This window comes from Macaca nemestrina, chromosome 6 (assembly GCF_043159975.1).
Source record: "Macaca nemestrina isolate mMacNem1 chromosome 6, mMacNem.hap1, whole genome shotgun sequence".
Classification (NCBI taxonomy): domain Eukaryota; kingdom Metazoa; phylum Chordata; class Mammalia; order Primates; family Cercopithecidae; genus Macaca; species Macaca nemestrina.
The window spans coordinates 167,523,344-167,547,846 of record NC_092130.1 but is presented as its reverse complement, the minus strand read 5'-3'; the positions used below and the strand labels follow the sequence as shown (position 1 = coordinate 167,547,846).

The window sequence follows — 24,503 nt, the reverse complement described above, 5'->3', positions numbered from 1 at the left end:
TGGAGCCATATCACAGAGTCCCCACTGGGGCACTGCCTAGTGGAACTGTGAGAAGAGGGCCACCATCTTTCAGACCCCGGAAAGGTAGATCCACCAACAGCTTGTACCACACACCTTGAAAAGCCATGGGCACTCAATGCCAGCCCATGAAAGCAGCCATGGGGGTTGTATCCTGCAGAACCACAGAAGCAGAGTTGCCCAAGGTCATGGGAGCCACCCCTTGCATCAGCATGTCCTAGGTGTGAGACATGGAGTCAACGGAGATTAATTTTGAGGCTTTAAGATTTAATGGCTGCCCTGCTGGGTTTCAGATTTGCATGGTGCCTGTGCCTCCTTGGTTTTGGCCAGTTTCTCTTTTGCAATGGAAGTGTTTACCCAATGCGTGTACCCACATTGTATTTTGCAAGTAACTAACTAGTTTTTTGTTTTACAGGCTCATAGGCAGAAGGGACTTGTTTTGTCTCAGATGAGACTTTTGACTTGGATTTTTTAGTAAATGCTAGAATGAGTTAAGATTTTGGGGGATTATAGGAAAGGCACTTCTGGTTTCAAAAGGTGAGAAGGACATTTTGAATTGGGAGGGGTCAGGGTGGAATGATATGGTTTGGCTCTATAGTCCCCACCCAAATGTTATCTCCAATTGTAATCCCCATGTGTCAGACGAAGGGCCTAGGAGGAGGTAATTGGATCATGGAGGCATTTTTTCCCATGCTCTTCTCATAATAGTAAGTTCTCAAGAGATCTGATGGTTTAAAAGTGTGTGGCAATTTCCCCTTCACTCTCTCTCTCCTGCCACCATGTAAGATGTGCCTTGCTTCCCCTTTGTCTTCTGCCATGATTGTAAGTTTCCAGAACCCAGAAATAAAGCCACACCTACAATTATCTGATCTTTGATGAAGGCAACAATGACAAGCAACAGGGAAAGGACCCCCTAGTCAATAAATAGCGCTGGATAACTGGCTATGCATATGCGAAAGATTGAAACTGGACCCTTACCTTTCACCATACACAAAAATTAACTCAAGATGGGTTATAATTTAAATGTGAGACCTATAAAAATCTAAGACTATTAAAATCCAAGAAAACCTAGGAAATACCCTTCTTGATATCAGCACAAAACTTTTGGCACAAAACTTTTGTCTAAGTCCCCACAAGCAATTGCAACAAAAAGAAAAATTGACAAGTGGGACCTCATTAAGCTAAAGAGCTTCTGCACAGCAAAAGAAACTATCAATAGAGTAAACAGATAACCTATAGAATGACAGAAAATATTTGTGTATTAGTCTGTTCTTGCATAGCTACAAAGAAATACCTGAGACTGAGTAATAACAAAAGGGCTTTAATTGGTTCATAGTTCTGCAGGCTATACAGGAAGCGTGGCATCATCTGCTTCTGCAGAGGCCTCAGGTGGAGCAGGCATCTCACATGGCAGGAGCAAGACAGAGAAGGAGAGGAGAGGTGCTATATACTTTTAAACAACCAGATCTTGTAAGAAGTCACTTACTATCACAAGAACACCACCAAGGGGATAGTGCTATACCATCCATGAGAAACCATCCCCATGATCCAATCAGTTCCCACCAGGCCCCACCTCTAGTATTGGGGATTACAATTTGACATGAAATTTAGGTAGGGACACAGATCCAATCATATCAATTCACAAACAATGCATCTGGAAAAAGATTTAATATCCAGAATCTAAAAAGAACTTAATCAACAAGCAAAAAACAAATAACCTCATTTAAAAATGCACAAAGGATATGAACGCTTTTCAAAAGATATAGAAGCAGCCAACAAACATGGATATGTGCTCATGATCACTAATCAGAGATGGATACTCACATCAGTCAGAATGGCTATTACTAAAAACAGAAGAAAAAATAAAACACATACTAATGAGGCTGTGAAGTTTATACACTGTTGATTTGGATTTAAATTAGTTGAGCCACTGTGGAAAGCAGTTTGGAGATTTCTCAAAGAACTTAAAATAGAACTACAATTTGACCCCGAAATCTCATTATTAAATATATACTAAAAGGAATATAAATCATTCTTTAATAAAGGCTCATGCATGTGTATATTCATCACAATAGCAAAGACATGGAATCAACCTAGGTGCCCATCAATAAAAAATAGTGGACTAGATAAAAAAAATGTAGTACATATACACTGAATACTACATATCCATAATAAAGAATGAAATTATATCCTCTGCAGCAACATGGATAAAGCTGGAGGCTTTATCCTAATTCCTAAGTGAATTAACCCAGGAACAGAAATCCAAATATCACATGTTTTCACTTATAAATGGGAGCTAAACATTGAGCATCCATGGACATAAAGATGAAAAGAATCAACACTCGGCAATGGGGACTAAGAGTGGGGAGGGTGAGAGGGGTTTGAGGGTTGAAAAAGTACCTATCAGGAACTATACGCAGTATCTGGGAGACAATCATTTGTACACCAAACCTCGGTGACACACAATTTACCCAAGTTACAAACCTGCACACATAGCCTCTGAACCTAAAATGAAAATTGGGAAAAAAAGAGAAAATGACTTGTATGTTCCTGGTGTGGGGCTCTCAAAATTAAGATAAATAAATACTGTTTAATAAGGTCAACATCTATCAACTGTTGACATTAAAACTTGATATATGAGTATACAAGCATCATTAATCTGGAGACCTGAAATCCTGTAAAGAATTTCTCACATCACCTTCTGCACTCTGGTGTAGAATTTAGAGGGTAACAAGTAAAAATCTATAATGCATAGTACATTCCCGTTAGGAAATCTCTTAAGGCTTTACCTTGATGCCTGTACTCAAGAGCTCATTGTTAAATATTTTAGTAGAGCTAGATATTAAACTAATGACTGCATTTATCACACAAAACTCCTTTTTTCAATCAAGTAGAATTCAGCACTGTGTGGATTTTTAGAAATATAACCTTATTTCATCTTTCAAGGTAAGGCATGTGTTTGCAAAAACATGTTAAGCTTTGCTACCTGTCCAATATGAGACAGGAGTCAAGAGGTGAAGGATAAAATACAAATATGAATAAAGGTTCGTTTGCTGGAGCAATAGGCTAAGTTTATACACTCAGGAGCCAAAAGTTATTACTGTGCTTCTGATTGTGTTGTACTCATTTGGGTAGTTCTCTTCCCTACAAAACTGGTACTGGGAACATGAATAAGATTTCATTCCCTGGAAAACTCATGTACAGAAAACAAGTGTCTTCTGCAAAATATGTTCTGAATACCCTTTATCATTGGTGTGAGAGGCTACCTTTATCAGTCAGTGGCAGCATTCAAGTTGCTTTTTATTTCCATTACATTTTGTACGCTTTGCTACATTTCTAATCTTTGTATAAATATATATCTTATTTTTTTTTTTTGAGACAGAGTCTCACTCCGTCACCCAGGCTGGAGTGCAGTGGCGTGATCTCAGCTCACTGTAAGCTCTGCCTCCCGGGTTCACACCATTCTCCTGCGTCAGCCTCGCAAGTAACTGGGACTACAGGCGCCCGCCACCAAGCCTGGCTAATTTTTTAGTAGAGATGGGGTTTCACTGTGTTAACCAGGATGGTCTCCGTCTGCTGACCTCATGATCTGCCCACCTTGGCCTCCCAAAGTGCTGGGATTACAGGTGTGAGCCACCGCCCATGGCCATAAATATCTTATTGTAAAAATACAGTAACTCAAAAATTGTTTCCAAATTTAGCATGGCTAAAGATCAGATAAAGCTCACACTGTCCTCGCTCAATTATTTTCAATCCTAAAAAAGAATATTTATCCTCTCTGATATCTGAGGTATCTCCCAATTTCTCCCAGTTGCCGTTGGCCGTGAAACAGTTGTCGTGTAGTTGGCATTGTCTGTGAATGCCTGAACTTGATCATAGTGCTTCAATTGTCAATTTAACTGAGTCATGTTCATTTTGGGTAATAACAGAGTTAGTTTTACACTTATTTAAAATAAAATGTTTTCTAAAATATTACTTTATGATTCAACATTGAATCAAAGGTACTGTTTATGCAGAAAGGTAGGGAAATAGAATTGTGGTTCATACATTCAGTAGTAATAAAACTGATCTAAGGAATTATCACATTCTATACTTTCTCACACACAAAAAAAAGTTTTATGGAATCTAAGGAAGGATTGAATCCACAAAAGATAGTTTGTTAAAATTTTATTACCAAGATATGTACAAAAGGACAAGGCTACATCCCTAGAAAGGATAAAAAGATATTTTAAAATAATGAGAGACTGGAGTGACCAATTAATTAATCAAGTACTAAAAAGTATTTAAAAACAATGTAGAATAAAAAGTCTCAATGAGAAGGCATTGTGTCAGTTTAACTCAAAGGTCTTTTTATTTTTTAGTGGGAATAAGCTCTTAAAATTGATGGCAGTCCAGATTCAATCAAATACAGTAACTTCAAGTTTTTAAAAAGCTACTGAAATATTTTCAGACTAACAATATTAGAAAAATCTAATACTCTTGGAGACTGAAGAGTGTCGTGGAGCAGTATTCGGCAGTGGATTCACCGCAATTCCTCAAATTTAACATGTTGAACTCTCCACAAATGCTTCCTCTCCCTGCTTCTGCAGTTCGGTTCTCTCACATTTGCCGCTAGCCCATGATGTAATGTCTACAGTGACTCTCAGTTACATGCATTCAGTAACTGTTCACCCTCATGTTCTCACCTGCTTTCCAGGACACTGGCTATACCTATTTGTGCTTAACCATGCCAGATATTGACCTGCAAATGTAAAACTGCCATCTCTCTTCAAGCACTATGATTCTCCAGGTGCCTCAAATAAAAATGGAATATTTAAGTGGCCAAAAAATAAAAGGTTAATTTTCAGTTGATGGTCTAATTTTTGAAAATTCACATTTTAGAGAATTCTATATTTCCTCTTCTACTCCCCCTATTCCTAGAATCCGTAATTAATCAGATTATAATTACTTGGAACGTGAGGATTTTCATCTTTCATGTAGTTTCACATCATCAACAAAAAAATTGCAATTCATGGCCACTGGTTGCCAAGAACTGTGACTATTTCCTGAAAGAAACAGCGTTACCATTTCTAATTTCTCTTTATCTTGTTTCCAGGTTTGTCTTACAAAGTATACACAGATGTTAAAATGACTGGACTGGGAGAAGAGAGAAGTGAAAAATCCTGCATACTACATGTGCACCCTGCCTGGGGATCAAGGGAGAGAGTTCACTTAGCAATCAAATGCTTGGCTGTAGAACAAGATTTGTAGCTATCATGGCATGACACTAGAGATCAAAAGTTTACCTCATTAACTAGACCTGCTGCCTCAGCCTGAATATTTTCTGCACCCAAACTTAATCCCACTCAATCCACTCACCTTAATTACCCCATAGACATTTACTTCTGACACAAAACACTGAAAAGAAAAAGCCTAACAACCTCTAAAATACACATTCCACTAACAAAAATAACAGAAGAGGGAACTCAAAGGAACTAGAAAACCCCTTTCTCATAATGATCAAAGCATCAAAACACTGGAGGGTTGATTTTTATGTAAATGAAAGCCAAATAATGCAGTCATCCAAATAAGGAAATGATTATCAATGCAAATTTTTATACTGATGAAATTAAATGCTCAAATCAAGTAAATACACTCTTCACTTTATCCCTCCACTTGAATGACCTTTGTTCTTGGTCAACACCTCTCACCTCTCACTATAAAGTAAGTCTCTCCAGGACAGGGCAATTGAAAATTTTTCAAAGAACTCAAAGTCCAAAAAACCTCAAAGATAAATAACATGATTTATTAGGAAAATGGAGAGAAAGCAAAATTTTATAGAATCCTTTTAAACATGTCTATTTTTTCTCCAAATGATCTGCCTAAGCAACTGCATCTCTGGTCTTTCTTTCCAGCCATGGTTTTTCTCCCCAGGAACAACCTGACATTTCTCTCATTTTTGCAAGTTGCTTACTTTTTTTGTGTTTTACTGACTGATATTATACACATACAGTCAATGTTCTCGATTCCTTCTGCAGCTACAATATTTGCTTTTGTGACATTTCTATACAAGAGATTCCTACATCGGGTCAGAAAGGTTGTTCCCTTGTTAAGTCCATAGACAAAAAGAAAATGGTTAAGAGATCATTACTACTCAAACCTCATAGTGTTTTATAAGGTCAATCTTAGAGTTAGAATATCCTCATACATAAATAAGCATTACCTAAGGCATTGCATCAAGAGTGTCTACCTTCTCCTCTACTGGCAGTGTTGGCCTTGGGTGGAACTGTCCAGTAGGTAAAGTTTGTCCCCAGCAATGCTGCCTAAAATGTGGTCCATGGACCAGCACCAGTCTCCTGTTATCTATCTCTTAATGTGATAAGTACAGAAATTGGAGGTGAGAATTTTTATAGCAATTCCATATTGCCTGATAGTGTATGCTCAGTGGACGTATCTCACCGAATAGTGTTAGTAACCACCTTGATGTTGCCAAGCACAAACGATGAGTAACTTTTGGTGTGAACTGATACCAATGTTGGTCTACACCAAGTTGGAGAAAAATAACTGATCTTCACCAAAGATAGTTTAAAACATTCATCTAGACCATGTTCTCAACTTCTTTTCAGGAATCTTCCATCTTACATATTGCCCCAAGCTTCCCGGCCTCAGAGTCTCTGTTCTGCTGAGAAACTGTGCTAAGGAATTAACACCCATAAATGTAAATCTATGTTAGAAATAGATGTTATAGGAACAAAGATACTTGATATAATGCCTTGGATGATGCTTACTTATGCACAAGGATCTTCTAACTCCAGGACAGTTCTTAGACAGCACTCCGTGTATGTATATAACAAATGTAAACCTACTGTCCCCACTCCCAATTTCACCCCAACCATTCATAATTTACCTATGCTTGTTTATACAAAGCTCTGATAAATGTGTCATGTCTAAGTAAAAGCTTCTCCCCTCCCAGGCACACCCACTAGCACCCCTAAACTGTAAACATATCATAGTTGTAGTGTCAGTGCTTGAAATTGAGGGGATTAATCTGAGAAAATAACTTAATCTCTGGAGGACACTTGGGAGCCTCCTACTCAGATCAGACTCTGAGGACCACGTCTTGCATCGAAGAACAGCCAGCCACCTTGATCGTGATCACATTCAGTGCGTACACACACCCACACACACACCCACCCACGCCCTTGCATCAAAGAACAGCCAGCCACCTTGATCGTGATCACATTCGATGCGTACACACACATCCCCCCACACACACAGATGCCCTCGCATCAAAGAACAGCCAGCCACCTTGATTGTGATCACATTCAGTGCATACACACACCCACACACACATGCACATGCCCTTGCATCAAATAGCCAGCCACCTTGATCATGAACATCACATCCAGTGCAGAGACACACACACACGCACATGTCCTTGCATGAAAGAACAGCCAGCCACCATGATCATGAACATCACACCCACTGCACACACAAACACACATGCATGCACACACACAGGCACACCATGCAGAAAAGCCTGCAGAAAGACATGCACAGACAACCATATTCAGACTGTGGCAAATGTCTTTTGTTTGAAAAGCAATCTACAATGTCACAACCAGCAGATTCAGCTTTGGCCTGGGTACTCAATAAAGACAGCAAAATTTCACAAGTTCATTTAGACATTGTCATTCTGGGTTAGAATAAGTATTGAAGTTTTTACCTAAATTGATACAAACATAACCATCTTTAACCCAGAGGCTCTGTGAGAGTTGAACGAACTTCGGACTCATTCCAGTTCCATCACTTTGTAGTGGTTGATCTCTAGCAATTTGTTCAATTTTTCTGAGATTATTTTTTTCATCTGTCAAGTGAGGATAACAATACATGCTTCATGGAGTTGTGGGAAGAATTAAATTATGATAAAATGCTTAACAAGATGTCTAGCATGTAACACATCTATTCAATCAAGATTTCTATTCTTTATTCAGTTTTCTTGTAGGATGTCTTTTCAGCCAAGACTTCTTTCTTAAAAAGGCCATCTAAGACCTACCTATTCAGATGTGTCTATGAAGTGTATAACTGGTAACTTCTTCATTTACAAGTATCTGGTATCTCCAATTGGCAGAGTCAAACCACAGACAAGCAAAGGAGAAGAGAGAAGAAAGGACTCTGTGTTAAAACCACGGTAGGTATTGGTGGTCTGACCTTTTCCAGATTCCGATAAACTGCCCAGGGACTGAGCCTGCCAATATCTAGGAATTGGAAGGAGTCTGTTCAGTTTGAGACACACCTTACCTTATCCTGTGTCTGGATCCTAGAAAGGAGCAGGTGTTTGAAAAGTTCTTCAGACAGTACCGATGCATTGTCTCCTTTGACAACCACTGACCTGGATGAAGAGATAGAAACATGCAGAATTACTGTAACTGACGGTAATGATGCTACAACTAACTGCAAGAGGAGCATAGAGAAAAGACAGAGACAGAGCAGCGGGGCGGGATTCCACTGAGGGCAGTCACCAAAGTTTCTCAGGGGATCTGACACATTGGCTGAATTTTTGGATGTGATCAACCCAAAAAGACACACCCAGGGAAGCAGCTCAGACTCATTAAATTTGCCAGGAAAAAAAAACAGAAAACAAAAGCCTAGCTAGAAATGAGGCCTTAGAGTTTAGAATAACATTATTGGTGTATTTGTTTTGCATTGATGTAAATTTAAAAGGTATTAAGAAGACATTAGAAAAGTATTGGCCTCAGGCAAAATGTAAAATACTTTCCTAGACACCTGGCAAAAAAAAGGATCATTTCCACTTACAGCTCTTCATGGGATAACTTTGAGTTTTAATGGTTTCTTTGTTGACTACTGAAAAAGATGAATAGTCTTTAATGCAATTATATGCAGGAATTATGCTCTTCCAGGAAAATAAATTAACTTAAAAACAAAATTCAGAAATCCTGCATTGGAATGAAAATAGGTGTACACAGGGAACTTCCAACTCATGTTAACATTTCACTCTCTAATAAGTTCCATTTTGCAAGAGGAGTGATTGCAACGGAGCTCACACTTCCCCAAACGCATTTTGGCTAAGGCCATAGCTTCATACTGATTGTAGTGCTTTTCTTTTTGCCCTTTTTTTTTAAGGCAGGTTCTCCCTCTATTACCAAAGCTGGAGTACAGTGATGTGATCTGGGCTCAATGCAACCTCTGCCTCCCAGGCTCAAGCAATCCTCCCACCTCAGCCTCCCAAGTAGCTGGGAGTTCGGCTCAGCTAATTTTTGTAGTTTTTTGTAGAGACGGGGTTTCGCCATGTCACCCAGGTTGGTCTCGAATTCCTCAGCTCAAGTGATCCACCCACCTTGGCCTCCCAAAGTATTGGGATTACAGGTATGAGCCACTGCACCCAGACTGTAGTGCTTTTAAATAAGCAAAGAAGTTATTGAAAGGACAAAGAGTTAAGGGCTTTACTGTTTTATATATATAAACAATGTAGGGTGTTTTCAAAATTAGGCTGAATCATATGTAAACAAACACTTAAATCCCTCATCTAGATTGTCTTTGTTCTTAGTAATTATATATATTTTGTACAGTGTCTATGCAGTTTCTTTTATCATAAACTACACAATTCATCAGGTTTCACAGCCCTCTTCCACCTATTTGAACTACTACTATTACCAGTCTTATGATCAATTATTTAAGCCCTTAGAGTACAGGATACACACCAACATGATGTTGGCAGCACCATCAGAGAGAATGTGAGACAGGAAACACAGAAATGCGGAAAAATGGAAAATTCATGAAAAGATACACTTCAAATGTTTACCTCCCATGAATGGGTATAATCAAAAAGATAGATATTAACAAATGCAGGTGAGGATATAAAGAAATTGAAACCCTCCTACATGGCTGGTAAAATGGTACAGCTAACTTGAAAACTTTTTGTCAGTTCCTCAAAAGGCTGAACATAGAGTAACCATGTGACAAAGCACTTCCCTTTGTAGGTGTGTGGTATGGGCTGAACTGTGTGCATCCTCTGAAACTCATATGCCGAAGTGCTAACCCCTAGTACTTCAGAACATCATCCTTTTTGGAGATAAGATCTCTAAAGAGGTAACTAAGTTAAAATGAGGTCTTTAGGGTGCGCTATAATGCAATACGACTGGTATCCATAGAAAAGGAGATCAGGACACACAGACACCAGGGGTGTGCAGGCACAGAGGAAAGGTCATGTGAGGATGCCAGAAGATGGTGGCTATCTACAAGCCAGGGAAAGAGGCCTCAGGGGAAACCAACCCTGCTGACACCTTGATCTTGGACTTCCAGCTTCCAGAATTGTGAGAGAACATATTTGTGGTGTTTAAGCCACCCAGTCTACAGTATTGGTTATGGTAACCTCCACAAACTAATACAGTATATATGCAAGATAAATAAAAACATATGTCCACACAAAAAGTTCAACATAAATGTTCATAACAGCATCATTCATAATAGCCCAAAATAGAAACAACCCAATTATCTATCAACTGATAAATGGATAAACAGTATATGGTATATCTATACAATGGAATATTAGTCAGCTACAAAAATTAATGTCCAGAATAGGCAAATCTAAAATCAGAACCCATAGGTTAGTGGTTGCCATGGGCCAGCAAAGAGGAATAGAGTGATTGCTAATGGGTATCAGGGCTTATTTGGGGGATGATCAAAATATTCTACAATTAGTAGTAATCGTTACAGAACCTTGCAATATATTTTTGCAAGTATAACATGTATACTTTAAGGTATACCACAACATGTGCATTTTAAAGGATAAACTTTATGTTGGCCAGCCTGGTCACGAACTCTTGACCTCAAGTGATCCACCCTCCTCAGCCTCCCAAAGTGCTGGGATTACAGGTGTGAGCCACCACATGTGGTGAAACCCCATCTCTACTAAAAATACAAAAATTTGCCAGGCATGGTGGCGTGCGCCTGTAATCACAGCTACTCAGGAGGCTGAGGCAGGAGAATCGCTTGAACCCAGGAGGCAGAGGTTTCAGTGAGCAGAAACTGCACTCCAGCCTGGATGACAGAGTGAGACTCTTAAAAAACAAAACAACAACAACAAACCCTTATGATATATGAAATACATCTCAATAAACCTATAATAAAAAAGAAGAGACCAGTCTTCTTAAAACTTGATGCAGAAAGAAAGCTCTTTCAAAAGAAAAAGCTAAAGAAAAAAAAACACTAACATTTGGAAGTGAAATGTAAAATTATAATAAACTATGAGAATACGGCTTTTTACTTTATAAAGCCCTACCTTAAAAATTCTTTGTGCTTTAACAAAATCCCAAAAGTAAATGGCAACAAGAACAAATGCTAAATGTACTAAAATAGAGCAAAAAAAACCAAACAAACAAAAACAGCTTTACCTCCTGTGAGACTCTGATATTGAATAATTAAATGAATTGAGGGAACTGAGAAAATGGATATTTGGGGTAAAAGAAAAAGCTAAGAAAGCTAAGAAAGTATCAGTCAATTATTAGAAGAAATGACAGGATGCTTAACTGGGCTTGCCCTTAACATTACAACACAAATTGGGCATTTACTTTTACCAAACTGGGGACTTCTGCGAAGGCAGTGACTTTGAAGTCATCTATGAGAGGTTAGCATGGCCGCTAGACATTGTGACTCTGTCCTTAAGGCACCTAGACAAAATCGACTTGTGAACTCTTTGTGGACCCTGAGTGAAAGACAGTTCCCAGTCCCCAGCCTAAGAGAGATCCCTGGCAAAAAACCATCGGTCTGTGTGGTGTTCCCACTACCATGGATCCAGCCAGGGGTCCCAGCTCCCTTCACATTCTCTCCTCTGCCACAGTTGTCCCGAGTAAGAAGGCCATATTGGGTCTCTTAGTGTGTCTTCTCCAAATCTGACTGCTCTGAATGCCTTCCTTCAAGCCCAATCAGGTCAATTTCCTACCCATTTAGACAACTCTTTTCTAAAAGAGGGATGCCTCTTGGTGTCACCACTGATTTTCAGGGTCAGTGCTGTCATCTTTGCTTCAGCCACCATCTAACTGAGCCACTCTGAGGAGGCACATGGCATCGCCTTAACTGGGCTGGGTCACCACTCTCTTCAGTGTTAGCATCACACTCTGGTCCACCAGCTATACTGGTATTTCTAGTTCCTGATCACCTCTGCCCCAACCCACACCATCCCTTTCCAGGACAATCAGTTTCCCCTGCCTATGGACATAGCTCTTTACCTGGGCCACACCTCGTACTAGATGTTAATTTCCTGCTTCTTCCTGGACTTCTTATGAATGAATGGACTTCCCTCCACTTGCTTTCAAGTCTCACAAGCATTTCTTCCTAATCAGTGATGGTGTGTCTGCAAACAGTGAGAAATCTGAAAATGCTTCATGAATCTACAGATGGTATTTTTTATCTTCCTATTAAGATAAATATTTTGTTCTTTCTTTACTAAAGACCAATAAAAATTAAATGTATATATCAGACATCAATGCAAGGTAAATATCATACACAAAGTTTTTAAGAAGTTCACAGGGCATCTTTTATGTAGCATATGGTTAAATTGCATCTGTCTTCTTTTTTGCTGTGTTATTGATTTCTATTATAAGATGCCAAGGGGTGTTTATGTGATAAGTTGCCCTATAAATGACTTTGTACTCAGACAATGAAATGAGAAATGTTCATCTATAACCGTAGTCCAGATGCTTCCTTGAAAATGTTGCATTTAATGCTGTCAAAAACTTTGTTTTGGAAACAAAAAAACAGCTTCCCTTTAATTGACATACCTTGTCTTAGGAAACCAGTGTCACCCACAACTTTTAAGCTGTGTGAAAGAAAATGTGATTCTTAGAGAGGAGAAAGCTCTAAGGGAAAATTCCAAAATTCAAATATTTAAACTTCTGTATCCTTTTGCAATCAAGAGGTGAGATAAAAGTCAGTGTTAATACTGTGTAATTTACGACTGCCAATAAAGATTCCGTTTCTAATGCCCAGACACTATGATGGCCAGATTTAAATTATTTTTCACTTAATTATCTGGCAGATCTGTTTTTAGAGTTCAGAATTGGATGGGTTGCTTAAGCTGGATATGCACTGAAAAGATCAAGACTCCAGACCCAAAGCATCCCATAACTTTCAAAATACCCTTCCTCCCACAGAAACAATGATCTCACCATGAAGGGCAGAATAGAGAAACTTGCTTGTCATAAAAAGCTTGCTTTTATCTGTGAAAATAACCTAAAGCAGCGAACCATATAGTTACTTGGCTGTTATTTCACTTAAAAATATGTGAAACTCTACTCTTGTTTCCTCGTTTCATGGTCCAGTACACTGAAAGAAGTCTATGCCATGCCTTTGAGGTGCGATGATGAAACGTATTATCCAAACAATTGTCAGAAACATACCAAGTCCTTATTTCTCTCCTAAAATTGAGAACCTTTGTACCGTAGAGAGCTAGATTTCAAACTGGAGAAGAAAGGAAAACACTGCAGATCTCTTCATAATCGAACAAGAGGAGAAGGAAGGAAGGTGTGACTTCATGAGAGGTGGAGTCATTCTCATAAAAGACTTGTGAGGGATCATAAAAGCTATACAGTACTTTATATACACAGAGTGCCTTATATACATTCACTAGTGCATTATCACTTTAATATATAGAACATACAGAGGAGAATAATGCAAATGAATATACTGAGTGAGCCAGTGGCCAATTTGTGAGAGCATTTTCAACCCCCACACAGACACATGTGCACACAGACAAGCTTTATGGATAGTCACAAATAAACTTAAAATTTTATAAATGTAGATCAAGGTCCCTCAAAATAATCTGCACAGGTATACAGCTTATCAAGACTTTCAAAATTTGGTAAGACTTCAACTTACCCAGTTAATCTATCATGTTATACATTAAACTGAAGTTTCCACAGATGAAGTAGCTTATCCTTGATTTTAAAATTAGTTAATTGCAGAGGCAGTTCAAAAAAATGATATTTCACGATATTTGAAAGATAGAAAACTAAGATTGTATTTCTTCAAATATAAACTAGAAAAAACTAAGTTATAAAAATGTTATCTATATGTGTAAATACTAGATTGGTGTAAAAGTGATCAGTTTTTCCCATTACTTTGAATGGGAAAAACTGCAATCACTTCTGCACCAACATAATCCATGGGTTAGTATGCACATTTATATTCCCTCACTTTGTCACCTAATAGGACCTAAAGGCAATGACATCCTAGTAGCAACTAGCAAGCTAGCACTCAGATGTCAGTGTGTAATACCTTTCTCCAATTAAAGCAGCAGCTACTTGGAGAAAAGGCTAACTCTAGGAGTGGGGAAGGGAATCTAGGAGATGAGCCTGGACCATCATGTAGGGCCAGAAAGTAACAAAGTACTAAAAACAACGCCACATTAATGGGGTATGTCAAAGGGACACGGGAGACCACAAAGAATACCCAATGCCAAAGCTGACATTGGAGCAAACAGAATTATATTTGAGCCAAAAAAATAGCATAGTATTCCGTTATAAAACACATAAATATTCATGAATCTATACAGACATAGATAAGTGATCAAATAACAAATAACTGGTGGACAATAGCTCTCCCATGCAGAATTCTAAATAATTTATGTAAACACTCCAAGGAAGTAGAGCATGTAAATAAATCCCCACTCCAGATGTGTGAGCAGTGCCAAGTGACTGCCATTCAAAGAGTATAGTATGGAAAGGAATACAAAGAATAACTTTGCCATGGAAAAACCTGACGAACACTCTCAGCCAGGTGATCTAGGTTTTCATCAGTGATAAGTCATTTGACAGTATGTATTTTTGATAGGCTGTGATAAGAAGTAACCCCATAAGACTATCAAGGTTAGATAGGTCATAAAAATGCTATGTAGTTCCACCTTGTTTGTTTAGGATACTTGCTGTTGGAATTTAGCTACCATGCTGTGACGAAGTTCAATCATGACCACAGGAAAAGACCATATAAAGAGACCACGTTTATATCATTTCCTCTCTATTAGTGGAGGCAGTGTAAAGTTCTGTCCAGGTTGTGGAGAGGGAACTAGTCCCCAGCCCTTAGTGAGAGAAGGGCGAAGGTCACATTGTAAGAAATGAGAAATGAGTGTGGGATGGGAGACATTACTGCAACCATTTTTGGAAATTACAACACACCATAGGTGGCAACTAGAAAGAGAGGGAGTCAAGAGTCACGTCTGATTGCCTTAAATAAGAGTGAAATAAGCAAGCTTGGGAAATATTCTATTTAAATGAAACGTTTGAATACATAAGATAAAAATAAGTCAGTAGTATAAAGTTCCTGCAAAGGTGGGAGGAGTTGTGATCTGAAGTGGAGCTGGAAGGGATTAACCTGGGATAGCTCCTTTATTGTAATAGGAGTGGGAATATAGAATACTGATGCTGATTTGGTGGATATTGGGAGGTTAATCATCTTCAATCTTTTAGTTTTTTCATAGTATACCCAGAAAATGTCAGAAACCAAGCCTAAGTGAATGAGAAGAGGGCACAGGGCAGTTTGAAGAGAGAAGCCAACATGTGAAAGAGGCATGTGAGAAAGTGATCAGGGTTGAGAACACAGTGGAGGTTGTGGCTTGTGAATTCAGAGAAAACCACATCTTTCCTGTTGTGAGATTTTCTCCAGAAGTACTCTGTTACATGGGTACAGAAGTAAAAACATGACTAGTTTTGTCCATGGTTAGCTTTTTGCTAGCTAGACAAAATTAGAAATCAGAGAAGAGTGTTAACAGCATTGACAAAAATGTTGTTGAAATACCAGCCCATGACAGCCAAGAAAGATGACTCTAGAACATGAACAAATTAAAAGAACGCCAAAGACCCAATGGACCCATGTTGTTGAAATTGGTAAGTGGTCACAATGGGAGTAGCTGAACAAAGTGGAAAGAACAGCCGTTATGATCAGAGAACGGGACGCTCTGACAGTTTCAAAAGTACAGAAGTTATGAGGTCCAGGGAGTGGAATTAGGGGATGGAAAGGGAATGGCTGAGGTGCAGGGAGATGAACTCCCCGTAAATGAGGTCAAGAAACTGAAAGGCTAGGGCATTGGATGGCGATCTGACCTCAGAGAGGCAAGCTTAATGGCAGGCCTTGAGGTTAAAGGATTTGTTGGATAATGGACATTGATGAAGGCATTAAGTGATGTATGACAAAGTCAGGGAAGGAGTGGTCTGGCACGAAGGCAAGGCTTCAAGCAGCACACAAACAAGCCTGGAACTACACTAGTGATAGTTCTGAAAAGCCTGAAAGCATAACACATACTTTGGAGATAAAATATAGCCACTCTCCCAAACTAAAAATACAATCTTTACTATAAGCATGTTGTTTGCTACCAAAAAGTAGGTTGGGAATATTATTCCAACAACAACAACAAAAAAGGATTTTAAATAACAACATGAGTTACTAAGACTTTAGGGGGCAGATTTATAGTCACATAATCATTCAATATGATTTTGGCAGATTTTGGAAAGTATAGAGGATTTTTGTGAATTAAAGTTAAAATTCTACCGAAATGTACTAATTAGAGAAAATTTAGAAAGGTTAAAAAATCTGGAGATAATATTCCATAAGAAAAATATTAAAGAAAAATACGCAAAGTTAATGTTTCATATATGATTAAGTATATTTTTCTAGGTTTGTTTTGGAAATGTAAAGGCATAATAGAAAAAGATTTTGAAATCTAGTATACAGTCCTTATTCCATTATTAAATAAGTGACTTTGGCAAAGTTATTTTTATGCCTCAGCTCTGTTTCCTCATCTTTTAATCAGAAGATAGATATTTAATCATTATTAATTAATTATCTGGAAAATTAATGTATAAGTTAGTTAATTCAACACTTGAGTTTTTTTGGCAATTAAAATACAACAGTGAATAAAAAACTCCTTATGGATTTTTTATACTGTAGTTAGTGGACACATATATTAAATAATAAGTGTTACATGTAAGCAAATGTGATTTGCTTATGCATTATGTTAACTGGTGATAAAGTGATTTTGTAAGAAAAAACCTGAGGAAGTTACAAGTGGTAAGGAAGGTGGAGATAGGACAAGGGGTTGCAATTTTAATTTGCCCAATCAGGAGAGAGGAGATACAGAAATAATGTTTAGATTGGCGACAGAAAATCAGAACTTGAAACAACAACATTCTCCTCTTTTAGGTGCTTTGAAAAAAAATCAAATGCAAGATGACTGATGAGTAGAATGAAAGCACAGGAGTTCCCAGCACAACCTTCTGCCCCACATTTCTTTCTATGCTCTGTCCATTGCATGAGAGTTGCATGAGAGGAGCTGGAGTGGCTCTGCTCTGCAAATGAAGGTCTTATCTAAACACCAGAGCCAGATACATAGAAAACCAGGCACTTTATACTGCTTTGGCCTATTCCCTCAGATTCTCCATTGCATGCCCTTAGGACATAACTACCAAGAAAAACTAGTCCAAGGAGTCTCAAACGTAAAGTAAAACAAAAACATGAAAACTTAGAAAATAGACGTGGAGAGTAGAAACTTAAGACACAAGATGGAGGAATCAAATTACCTCTTTCTTAGTTTTCCATTATTGTGTTTCCCCCCGCCAAAAAAAAAAAAAAAAAAAATCAGCTTCAAACAACAAATCTTCACAGCCTCACCTGTGGAACACAGGTGAGACTGGGTCACTGCCTATGGCTCAGGGACTCTCACGGCTGCAATCAAGGAAGGTGTCAATGAGGACTGCAGTCACCTCAAGGATCTGCCGGGGGAGGATCCTCTTATAAGCTCATGCACTTGGCCATCGCCAGGCCTCAGGTCCTCACTGGCTAGTGATCAAAGACATGAAGGTGTTTTTTTTTTTGTTTTTTTTTTTTTGCCACATGAGGCTCTCCATCAGTTCCTCATGACACAGCAGCTTATTTCTCCCAGAGCAAGTGCTCTCTCTGGGAGAGTGAGAAAGGGCAAAAGGGCTTTCAAGATAGAAGCTACTTTTTTGCGTGTAAATTAATCACAGAAATGATTTTCCATCACTCCTGCTGTAACCTCTTCATCCGTAAGTGCAGACTGCCCTCAAGGGGAGGGGATTACATAAGGTTGTAAATCCCAGGCATCTGGGATCATTGGGAATCATCTTCCAGTCTGCTTCTCTATGCTTTGCTCTCTTCATCTTTTGCTTTTAGCTTTTGCATCAGAAATTCAGAAATGAGCCCACTGAGTCACACTTAAAGCTGAAAGTGTATGCAGATTAGACAGAGTAGAACCCATTCACTTAGGATTCATTTTCATCAAACCAGCTGGGCCTTTGATTCCAACACCTCACTTTTTCCAGCATTCCTGGTAACAGAAGAGCAGATTTCCCTGTGCCTCCTTATTAACTACCATTTAACATAGCATTTCCTTTCTAGGCTGATTCTGAAACTGCAATTCTGAAAAAGACAAAAGAAAAAGAGGGAGAGGGAAGGAGAAAGAGGGATATATCAATAGATCAATAAAGGGTTAATGAGTTCAGCAACTGTTTTCAGCTGCTCAACCAAAGACTTTTTCACTGTTTTTACAGACCATGAAAAAATAATTCCCTGCTTTAAAATGTGTCTCAGAGAAGGGACATTTTTATATTTTTTGACTTGTATACTTTAGTGTCCAATTTTCTATTTAAGTTATTCCACATATTCTCTGAGAATCTTATATGTCACTAATTTTTATATAAAAGTAGTACATGTTCAAATTTTTTTGAGCAGCTGCCTCCTCTCGGGTCCTCAAGGTACCTACCATTAGCACCTTACTGCTCCAAGCACTTATAGATAGCATAGCAACATCACCATGGCCAACAGCAATTTATTTTATTGGCACTAGAAGAGCTAATTTGTCTTCACGTTCTGGCAACTACTATTCTGGTGACTGTTATTCTTTGTGGTTGTGGCCAGTATTTTTTTTCCAGTAAGCATTTTTTTTAATGATTTACAATAAAGAGATGACTGAAGAAAAAATCCATTAAGTTCTGAAGATAGAACTTGATAACTCTTTCAGAAGCCAACAAAGCAGAGTAGCACATGTTAGCACATACTCAGATTTGTTTGAAAACATGCTGGTGATATATTTCTAAACTTGCTAGTAAATAATTGGCAATTTTGACAAAATTTCTTTTGGTATATGCTTCCACAATAAATAAATTGTTAATTCTAATTAATATGATATCAGACAAGCTTGTGAAATGGGAAAGTTCATTAACTGAAGCATTTTAGATGATGAATAGCATGAAAGGTCATGTACCTAAATCTATTTCAAAGCGGCAAAAATTGTAATCAGAATTATTCTTCCCAAGTAATCCTGACCTAATATTTCTCAGTGCTAACTTTACCATTTTAATCTCTGTGGGCCTTTACCAGTGAGTATAAATGGAGGGAAATAAGGAAAGGCAAGAAAAATGATGTGAAGCAAAGAACATGAAAGAGGAATAGAAAGGTAGTATGTAAAGTAGCAGTAGTAAAAACATTCTACTAATCAAAATCTCTCTAAGCGAGGGGAAAAAAAGTGGTTAAAACCCAAGAAGGCTGCTTTTTACCTCATTTCTTCTGCAATTTCAATTTCAATTTCAAATGTGGCATAATTTCACTCCAACGTCTATTATAAATATCAAAGCCATAGTTATAACTGGCTTACTTCTATCTTGTTTATATTATGTGTCATATAATAGGTGGTCTAGTCCTCTTTCCATTGGTTGCTATAAAGCTCAGAACAGAATATTCAGCCTACCTCTAACAAATGCACACATTTTGTAGTATTGTTACTTGTGTATGATAGTCTATTCTCATGCTGCTAATAAAGACATACCCGAAACTGGGCAGCCCATAAGTCAAGGAAGTTTAATGGACTCACAATTCCACATGACTGAGGAGGCCTCACAGTCATGGCAGAAGACGAAGGACGAGCAGAACGCAACTCTCACACGGCGGCAGGCAAGGTCGAGTGTGTGCAGGGAGCTCTCATTTATAAAACCATCAGATCTCGTGAGACTTACTCGCTAGCACGAGAACAGCATGGGAAAGACCCGCCCCCATGATTCAATTACCTTCCACCTGGTCTCTTCCACAACACCTGGGAATTATGGAAGCTACATTTCAAGATGAGATTGCGGGGGGCGGGCCACAACCAAACCGTATCAAGGTGATAATCTGTACGGATCTGCGTCAACGTCAATTCTTGCCTCCTTAGAAGAAAGAATTTGAGGGGCGGAAGGAGAGACTAAAGTAAGTTTTAAAGCAGGAGAGAAAGTTTATTAAAAAGCTTTACATAAGTGAGGAGAAGAAGAAAAGAAAGGAAGGTACACTTGGAAGAGTGCCTAACAGGTGATTTGAGAGACTAATTGTGCTGCTTGACCACTTGAATTGCGATTTTATGTTGGCGTAATTCCGGGGTCTTGTGTTACTTCTCTCCACTCCTGAGATCCTATAGTGAAGCTGGCTGATCAGTTTCAGGTGTTGTCTATTAGGAGCATGCCTTTCCCGGGCACCAGCTGTGACCAATTATTACTTTAGGGAGACAGTTAACAACCACCTGACTATCACCTGATGGTCATTCAGCACTCCTGGTGTGTGGTGGGGGGAAAGCCCTCTTTCCCTGTTCATGCCCGACTAGCTACCTACTGTAACAGTGGGCATTTTCTATTTTACTTTCTTCCCTGGATTTAGTTTATTTTTCCTGTATCTATTTTCATTTTAGAAAATGGTTTTTATCATGTGTATTAATTAGCTGTTAGTGCATAACAAACCATCCCAAAACTCAACAATTTAATACAGTATTTAATGTCCTCAATAATCTATAGGCCATCTGCTGGTTCTTCTGGTCTAGGCCTGAATTGGATGATCTCAGCTAAGTTTGCTTATGCATGTGAGGTCAGCTGGAATGCTTTGTGGTTTCTGGCTAGAGTACCTGTGGTTTAATATGAAATATATGTGGTTTTTATCCCCGGTTCTTGTCACAGAGCTCCTAACATCCTTGGAATTTCTTGAGTGATAGGCATATCTTCTATTATTCACAATAAGCCCCTTTGATAAATCCTGCATTTATGCTAATAAGGTTGCTTTGGGTGGGGCCCCTAGATGGCCCCAAGATGGGGCCAGTCACCACCAGAAAGACCAAGTGACTAGAGGATTAGAGGGTTGGAACCTTCAGCCCCACCCACTGACCTCTGGATCAAATTCTATACAACTCCAGAGATCAAACTCTATAAACATTCTTGAACAAGACGTGACAGGCTTCAAGGTTGGTGAATATATCCATGTGTCCGGAAGTTGCACCCCAAATCCACTAAGCAGCTCCTGTCCTAGCCCTTGCCATATGCATCTCTTCCTCTGGCTCTTTATTAATATCCTTTGATATATCCTTTATAATAAACTGATAAATGAGCAAGAAGGTGCAAAATGCTACTCTCCCACAAACACTAAAAAGGACCAACACAATAAACAACTACATTTTGACCAGAGTGACTAAAGGAACATGCCAAAGTATAGCAGGGAGTGGCAGAAACCCTGTGGAGCACAGAAACTCAGGATGGCCCCAAGGAAAAGAGAAGGAAACACCCACCTCCTCCACCTGCCTCATTTACCTGGTAGGGATCAGCTCACAACCAGGAGAGGCTTCTCCCTGCAGGGAAAAGGTGAGTAGGGGGCTCCAGCAGCCCCCATTACTGCGGGGAACACATGCAGTCTTTGCTACTGGAGGATTCTGGAGTCCTCACAGGCCTTGAGCCCAGCTTGGGGAGCTGCCTGAAGTGCTCATGGAAGCATTACTCCAGAGAAGAAGCCTGGATTTCCTACGGCCAGATTGTCACTGCTCATGCCATCTTAAAAGTGGAGCCACTGCTAAAGGGCATCCTGCTCCAGGGGCCACTAGCCACTGATCCCTGCATCTCTGAGGATCTTCCATCATTGCACCTGCTCACATACACAGTGGCACACCATTCCCCAGCTGAGTTGCTGCAGCCAGATTGCCTCAGAGGCACTCTATCTCCACCAGCCCCATTTCAGCTGTGCTCCAACCCACAGCTACTCAAAGCCTAGTACCTGCAGAGCAGCTGCTACTACTACCCCCCCGAGTGCCTAAACCCCGCGGGAACTGGAGCTTCAGCCCAGGGAAGCAGTCAGGACCCTCATACCAGAACCCATGCAGCACCCTACCCTCTTGGGACCAAAAGCACCAGCCCCACAGAGCAGCCATGCCCATTGGAGCCTGAGTTGACTGGCACACCACTCCTTGGGGAACCAGGAGCTTCAGTCCAGTGGTGCAGTCACAAACCCGGCACCTGAGCCAATGTAGCACCCAGCCCCCTTGGGAATCTGAGCTTTGGCCCAGCGAAGCAGCTGCACCCCAGGTGCCCCAGACAACTTGGTGCCTTGTTCCCTGGTGACCAGAAGCACTGGTCTGGTGGAGCACCTTTACCCCGAAGCTGATATGGTGCCCCACCCCCAGAGAGGCCGAGCCTTGACTGGGCTGTGCCACCTCACCCGCTGAGCTGAACAGCCTCTGTGCCCCAAAACTTAAGAGTAGCCTTTCCAGAGTCTGAGCTGTTGAGTCACCCACATCCCTGGGAAATAGAGTCATCATTGTGCTGCTCCCCACCCTCAGATCCCAAGCCACACTGTGCCTCACTTTTCCTGAGTCCCTGCTACCACTGAATCTAGCCTTGCAGAGCCGGGGTATCTGCTGGGCCTCATCTCCCAACATCCAGAGTCATCACAAGGTAACATCTCCTCCCTGGGTGCTCAAGTTACCACTGTGCCCTGTTGGCTCTGAGACGCAAAGCTGTGCCCAGCTCCCCAGGGCCCAATCCTCTGAAACACCCCTTCTTCCCTGGAGCTGTGCTAGTGCTGCTGACTGACTCCCAGGATCAGAGTTACAGCTGTATCTCTACTCCCTGGGCCCAAGCTACTAGGGAGTGAGTGCCTCAGAGTCACATCCCATGGCTTTGTGGGAGAGCTGCATCTACCCATGCCTCAGAGAGTGAACTTGCACCCACAACACAGGTGCCATGGGATACCAAGTTTAACAGGACACCAAGCCCAGGATACCAGCTTCACAGTCGCTCCTATGCCCTGGAATACAGTGTAGCTGTGACCGCTGTGGGTCATGTCAGACCAGACACTAAGAGGGATCCTCCAACCAAGACTCCCCACTGGGGAAAAAAAACGAGAATGGAAGGACAACTAAAGTCCTTGCCACTGAGAACCATAACAACCTACACTTTCGCTATCACTGCCATGAACTTGTACAGCCTCAGCCACTGAGATACCTATAGCCATTGCTGACATTGATCACAGTTGAAGAAGCTGAATGGAGGCTGTGCTACTGTGCCCACCTAGAACCAGAAACAACACAGACTGCCCTAGTGACACCCTAGGACCCATCTATAGGTGAACATCTTTCCCTGTGGAAGCCACTCTAAATTTACAAGTGAATATCCCACCAGATGTGCAGAGATCAATGGCAACTCAAATACTGCCTGTTATATAGCAGGTGTGAACGGAGCCAAATCCATATACAGTTTTAGCTGTCTATGGGGAGTTTTCCCCTTCCCCATTACCTGATGTACGGCGACAAGCCGGCTCACCTACACCAAGACATTTTGCAGAAAGACAGCAGGGCCTTGGAGCGATTTCATCACTGTTCCTGGGATTCTCAGTACGCAGATCTCGACCCACCAAAGTATGCATTCTCCCCAGCACTGTGCTGGGTCCAAAGGGCCTTTTCTCTATTTCTTTTTAATTGTAAGAGTAAGTAGGTATTCCCTACTCCCTTTTTGTGGGCTGAATTGTGTCCTCTCTCAAATTCAGATGTTGAAGTCCTCACCTCCAGCACCTCAGGAGATAGGATCTTTGAAGTGGTAATTATGTTAAAGTGAGGTCATTAGAGTGATCCCAAATTCAACGTGGCTGGTATCCTTACAATAAGAGGAAATAAGGAAACAGACACAGAGAAAAGGTCATGTGCAGATACAGGGAACCATCTGCAAGCCAAGGATAAAGGCCTCAGGGAAACCAACACTTCCAACGCCTACACCTTGGACTTCTATTCTCCAAAACTGACACAATAAAGTTCTCTTGTTTAAGCCAGACAGTCTGTAATATTTTATTATGGCAGCCCTAGCAAACCAGTAGATCCATTTCAGACCAACACCCAAGTGTGGAGCTCATATTAGGAGGGATTTCCTCCCTCTTAAGGTGCTCTTAGCTGCATGTTCATGCTGCTGGTGTTATAGTAAGTAGCTAGTCAGGTATGAGCAGGGCAGGAGAGGGCGCACACGCACACGCACACACACACACACACACTCCAGAAGTGTTGGGTCACCATCAGGTGATGGTCAGGTGGTTGTTAACATGGTCTGTTAATTGGTCACAGCTGGTGCCAGGGAGGCAGCTCCCCCCCACCCCGACAGAAAACACCTGAATCAGGTGATCAGCTGCTTCCTAATAAGATCTCAGGACTGAAG

At 40.3% G+C, this 24,503-nt stretch overlaps 1 long non-coding RNA gene across 2 annotated transcripts in view; it reads right to left on the bottom strand.

Annotated features, from left to right (window-relative positions):
* LOC139363645 (uncharacterized) overlaps nt 1–19,975 on the bottom strand; it is a 158,984-nt gene extending 139,009 nt beyond the window's left edge. Inside the window, exons 1-2 of one of the 2 annotated variants that reach the window (XR_011624356.1) lie at nt 19,895–19,975; nt 8,299–8,389 (exon numbers count right to left, since the gene is read on the bottom strand). This is a non-coding gene — a long non-coding RNA (uncharacterized lncRNA). Of the gene's footprint in view, nt 1–8,298; nt 8,390–12,245; nt 12,338–19,894 lie in introns of those variants that run through there. The other variant, XR_011624357.1, reaches the window with a different exon arrangement.
* Between the last annotated feature and the right edge of the window lie 4,528 nt (nt 19,976–24,503).